Source organism: Nannospalax galili, unplaced genomic scaffold (genome assembly GCF_000622305.1).
Source record: "Nannospalax galili isolate Female #2095 unplaced genomic scaffold, S.galili_v1.0 scaffold433, whole genome shotgun sequence".
NCBI classification, from domain to species: Eukaryota; Metazoa; Chordata; class Mammalia; order Rodentia; family Spalacidae; genus Nannospalax; species Nannospalax galili.
In genome coordinates this window covers 10,932,141-10,938,369 of record NW_008338715.1, presented here as the reverse complement: position 1 = coordinate 10,938,369, position 6,229 = coordinate 10,932,141, and positions in this window count along the sequence as shown.

Sequence of the window (6,229 nt, the reverse complement as noted above, 5' to 3'; positions counted from 1 at the left end):
CACGTATGATCTCATTTTGTTAAAACAGAAACATGGGAGCCAGGTATGGTGGCACCAGCTTTAATCCCAGCACTCAGGAGGCAGAGGCAGGTGATCTCTGTGAGATTGAGGCCTGCCTGGTCTACACAGAGAGTTCCAGGCCAACTGTGGCTATAGGGAGACCCTGTTTCAACCCTTTCTCCAAAGGGACATCTGTACTTACACATGGACCATTTCCAAGAGGCAACATAAGAAACTGTTAATAATGATACATGTGAGATCGGAGGTTAAATTCTATTTTTTATTTTATTGTTTTCTGTGCTGGTGGAAATTTTTAACTCGCATTTTCACCTTTTAGAGTCTGTTTTACCAGAAAGTCCTAGGAACTCAAACTGAGGCTGACATTTTTATCAAAACATCCATAAAATGAATGAAGAATGGCATTATGCGCAAATAATTTTTATTTAATTTTACTCAGTCATTGTCTCATGGGAGATTACATTTTCTTCAAGTAACTGATGAATGAATATTTTGACACGGATGAGTCCTTTCTTTTCCGTTGCCTGGAGAGCTTTGAGCAGGGCAGCTGTGGCCATAAACTGTGTGTCTGGGATCTAGGGACAAGTAGACCTTTCTGCTGATACATCAGTTCGGGAAAGTTCGTTGACACAGCCCTTTGCCTTTCGCTTGGCTGAATCAAATCAGGAAAAGTGGTTTAGACCCAGTATTTTCTCTGCCCTCTTCAGGGTCCACATGTTTCCTGACCCTTGGCCTTTTATACTGTCCAGGGACAGTCACCTGCACATGAGCTTAGCTGACAGTGACATCCCACTCATCTCCACAGCCCGGACTGTTGCTGCAGCTCATCAAGCTGCCTGGGTCTTTTGCAGACTGTCCTCTTAATCCCATTGTCTGACAACACCATTCTCTGACCAAGCTGATTTTCTTTTCAGCAGGGATGAAGACCTTTGAAAAGAAGATATGGAAGGGGCCAACTAACTAACTTACATTGTCAACCTAACTCTGCCACAATTTTCCTTTCAGATTCTTGTTAGAACAGGCATAATAGCCCTAGCTTTAGTCCTGATATGTAAAACATTTGCTCAATATTGGCTCTTCAACACCTGCTTTCCTTCTACACAAGGACGTGGCAACATAGAGGTTTCCAGAAACTAGAATGGGTCAGCACTGAGTTTCCATGTGTTTGGTTACATCCTACAGGAAGCAAATACATGTCATAAATGACATAATCCTAAATCATTATATAGTAGGAGGGCTGACCTAAGTACAAATCATAAAATCTAATTTTAATGCCAGTTCTGTCACTACTATGCTCTGGGACCTGTTTCTTCATTAGTAAACTAATGAAGCAGATCATTGAGGTCTTATCATGCAGGACTTTGGTTCTGTGACTCAGTAGTAAACTAGGGGAATGGATGCTGTTCCACCTAAGGCCTACAGTCTGTCACTTCCCTCATGTCCTGAAAGAAGGCACCCCTTTAACCAGATTAAGAACCACAACCAATTAGCTCACCAGTCTTTTGTGTTATTCTCTGAAAAACGGTGCATTTTCGGAAACTATATTAGCCAAGTTTGGTGGCACATGCCTTAATTCTAGTACACAAGAGGCTGAGGCAGGTAGATCTCTCTGAGTTCAAAGACAGCTTGGTCTACATAGAGAATTCTAGGCCAGCTAGGGCTACATAGAAAGGCCTTGATTTTTTTTAAGTAATTATATCATAACTCAATGATAAAAATGACAAAGTGGTTTTCTCCATGGTTTTCTACCATTTTCCTCAATGTAGAAGAAGGTAGACAGATATAGATGGTTGATTGATTAATGAATAGATCATTGATTTGTTGATTGATAGATAATAGATGATAGACAGACAGACAGGGATATATAGATGATTGATGATAGATAGATAGATAGATAGATAGATAGATAGATAGATAGATGACAGATAGATGATAGTTTCCTAGCATATCACAGGGCTGAATTTCATCGCCAGACACCAGAAATGGAAACAGAGTGAAAGATGATTAGGTACATAAATAGATACATAGACAAATGGATGGATGGATGAATGGATGGATGGATACAACATAGGTCATAGAGGTGACAAATATAAAGTTAGATCGATGTCTGATGCCTACATGATACATAAATGGATGACTGATGATATAGATGATAGAGAGATGGTAGATAGATACAAAGATATATACATAGATAAGATAGAAGATAGATAGATAGATAGATAGATGACAGATCAATTGATGATAGATGATAGATAGATGATAGATGATAGATAGATGATAGATAGATAGATAGATAGATAGATAATGATAGATAATGATGGATTGATAGATGATAGATGGAAAACACAACAGTAAGTAGGAAAGGCAGGTAGAAGTGTTGATGGTCGCTAGGGTCAGGCTACATTGGTTTAGATTATAGCACTACAATTTTTTTTACTACATCATTTATGAATTACTTTACCTGTCTGTGACTCCATTAACTTAATACCAAAGTTCTAATAATAATAATATTCATAAGATGATTTTCATAATTAAAGCAGATAATTCATATGTAGCTTTCAACACAGTGTTGGGCATAGAGGAAGTGCTGCATAAATGTTAACAGTTATGTTATTATTTAGTGAATAGTATATATGTTATTCCTTTGCCCTCACTGCAATCACCAATCACCTCCAGTACCACACCCAAAGGGAACCACTACTAGTGATTTGGTATGCTTTTCTATTACACACATAGATATATACAAACATGCATACCCACACCTCACACACACTTTCTATGGTTACTGCTTCCCAAAGTGGGTGGACTGTATAAAAATATTGTTGTAAGATGCCTCCTTGCAGAGCTTTGCGTATCAAGTGTAGATATTATCCACAAAGCATATTAATTCCTGTTGCTATCGATAAACATTACAGTGGTTCAAATTTTTCAGTGGATATCCTTTAATATGCCTTTTTCCTCATGTGTGATTGTCTCTGTAAGATTCCTATCTTGTTGACCATAGGCGTGTGTACTGATATATGTTATAGATATAGCCATGTTGCCCTACAAGAATATTGCCCATTTATATTCCCCTCAACAATTTATGAGTTTGTTCCTATGCACTTTTATTCGGGTTAAACAGTCAATATTTTTAAATCTGCCAATCTTATGAGTAAAATAAGGCATTTTATTTTAATTTAGAATTTCCTGATCATTCTTGAGACTGGTCACATTTTTACTCTGCTGAACTCCCCCTACATCACGGTATTTATCTGAAAGTATGGACAAGCATGAGCAGCAGGTCACATGTTATCCAGCTGATAAGGCAGTCGCCATCCTGGGTCCTCACTTCCCCATAGTGTCAGGGAAGCAGGGGGGATGGGGAACCCAGAGCCTTCCATTGGTGTGGTTTCCTTATTATTTTCTTCTTTCTCTTTCAGACCTTCAGTCATTTGGCTTAAAATCCAAAATTTGAAATTGAGACTATTTTAATAATGCCATTTTATAATCAATTTGACACCTACAGACGGAAGAAAATCAAATAAAGTCTAAATGCTTTTATCTTAGCAAATTTCAATAAAGATATCAGTATCAAAACTTTCTATTAATGAGAGCATGAATAAAGGGTAGCAATTCAATGTGCTGCAGTCTTCAGGGGAAGCAATCTGCTTAAGCATCTATTAGAATTAAAAGTACTCCTTGGGCTCTAGAGTTTCAGTCCTTGGATCTGACAATAGAAACCACAAGGCTAATGTGAGATGTCCTAGGTATAAAGTCAGAATTCACTCTTTAGTGTCAATATAAATCTCGTGGGTATCCTATTGAAACATAACTTAGTGTGAGGAAGGAAGTTGAACTTCTGAATATCTAAAAACCTCCTGGTGATATCAAAGCACAGCTTCATGGACCACACCTGAGTAACAAGGATGTTAACCCTGGTGTTATCCATTAGCAAATTAAATTAAACACCAGAAACAAAGAGTGACTACTCAGCAATAAGCTCAGTAAGCTATTTAATCTCCACATCACTAAGCACAATGTAGGCATCTAAAATAATGAAATAGAGGTATACTCCAAGAAAATTTCATGTAAACCTAGGATTGCATTATTATAGGGAAAATATGGATATTAATTAGGTTGTTAGTCACCTATGAAGGGGAAAAGGAAGTGAAAAAGACAAACAGAAAGTAAACATTTAGCTAGTGAGATGGCTCAATGGGTAAAGGTACTTGCAGGCAAGCCCGATGACCTAAGTTTGTTCCCTGGAACCCACATGGAGGAAGGGAGAACCAACTCTGGCAGGTTGTCCTCTGACCTCCAAAAGTGTCACACAGACACACACACACACACACACACACACACAAATAAATAAATGTAATTTTTAAAAAGATAAACACCAAAAAAGAAAACATATATAAACACTTATGGACTAAATTAGCATGTTTATAATCACATTAATGGACACACATGTGGTGCATGTGCACATGAAGATATTTTAGAGCAAAAAGTTCAAAAACAAAGATATATGCGGCAATACTAAATGGAAAAATCAAAATCTAGATTATTATCTTCCACCGATTAACTTTCTTACTTTAAGACCTTTAACTGTCTTACATTAAGCATCTCTAGTAATTTCTATGTCCTGTAATTTCTGTACTGTCTGGTTCTAAAATTCTAGGCAGTCACTTTGGAAAATAGTCTGCTGCTTCCTCCAAAAAAAAAAATTGTTGTTAGCACATGACACAAATTTCTACTCCTAGGTATGTACGTAACAGCAGTGAAAACATAGATGCACACACAAAAAATGCACATGAAATTAACAGAGGAATAATTAAGTGCAGCCAAAGAGTGGAAATATCCTGTACCTACCAACTGAAGGACAGATAAATAAAATGTGGTCTGGTCACACAAGAGAATATTTTTTGGCAATTAAGATAGAATGAAGCACTGATTTATGCTATAAAATATTGACAGCAATATGCTAAGGGAAAGAAGCTAGTCGCAAGGGACCATATATTATATGATTCATTCATTTGAAGTGTTCAGAATAGGTAATCTATTCAGCTGGAAGGCAGATTGATGCTTGCCTAGGGCTGGGGGAAGAGTGGAAATGTGGGGAGGTTAAATGATTAGGTAAAAGGTATAGGGCTTCTTCCTGTGGAAATGAAAATGCTCTAAAATTGACTATGATATGGTTGCACATATCTATGAATATACTAGAAGTCACTGAGTTTTATGTTCTAAGTGGAAATCCTACGGTATGTGGATTATTTTCCCATGAAGCTGTTAAAATATCCTATGACTAAAAACAACATTTCTAACATGAAACAGCAATTAATTCCTTTGGTTTCTTTACAAAATTTTCTATTACATTTATTTATTTGCTTGTGCGTGAAAGAGAGTATGTGTGTGGGTGTGAATGCCATGGTGCCTGTGTGGAGGTCAGAAGACAACTTGGAGAAGTTAGTTCTCTCCTTCAATCATATGGCTTTGAGGTTCTAGCTCCGGTTATGGGACTGCAGCAGCACCTTTACCCACTGAACCTTCTCACCAGCCCCCTTTTTCATTTCTTGCTATTTTTCTGAATTTGGGGCTTAGGGATCCCTCTCCTCAGAAGATGAAGATCCTAACTTCTACCTCATGAAGAATTTTTGCTATGGTTTCTGGTATACAAGTCAATCTAAATAATATCTGATGATTCGTGCTCACTACACTAAGGGGATCTTGGGGAATCTCATCTTTCCAGTCCCTAGGGAACCCTTTCCCAGGCTTCCTTCAGATCTTGACCTCCATCATTACGGAAAAATAGAAAGCCATCATCCAGGTTTCAGGTAAGGTATCTGCATCTATTCCCATCCCATTTTTGAGTATCTGTTTTATAGTAACCACACCTGTGTTTTGGGCCCCTCATCTGACACTTTCTCAGATCTCTGGCTCTAATAACCCTTCCTTCTATCAATGCCTGCTCAGCTTCCTTGATAGTCTACTTAGTTTCTGTTGTCACCAAATTTTTGAGGCTTGTCTTATGTTAATAGTGTGTCTATATTTTTCCATGCTTTTTATACTTGTGTAATATAAACATACTTGTCAATGAGCTCTTAGTATTATGTCTTATAAAATAAAAAAGAACATCATAGACTTAAGACGCTTTATTTAGTAACCATCTGATATTCTATACGCGGGCATTATATAACCTGTTCAAGTACTTCCTAATAGATATTCGGGTTGT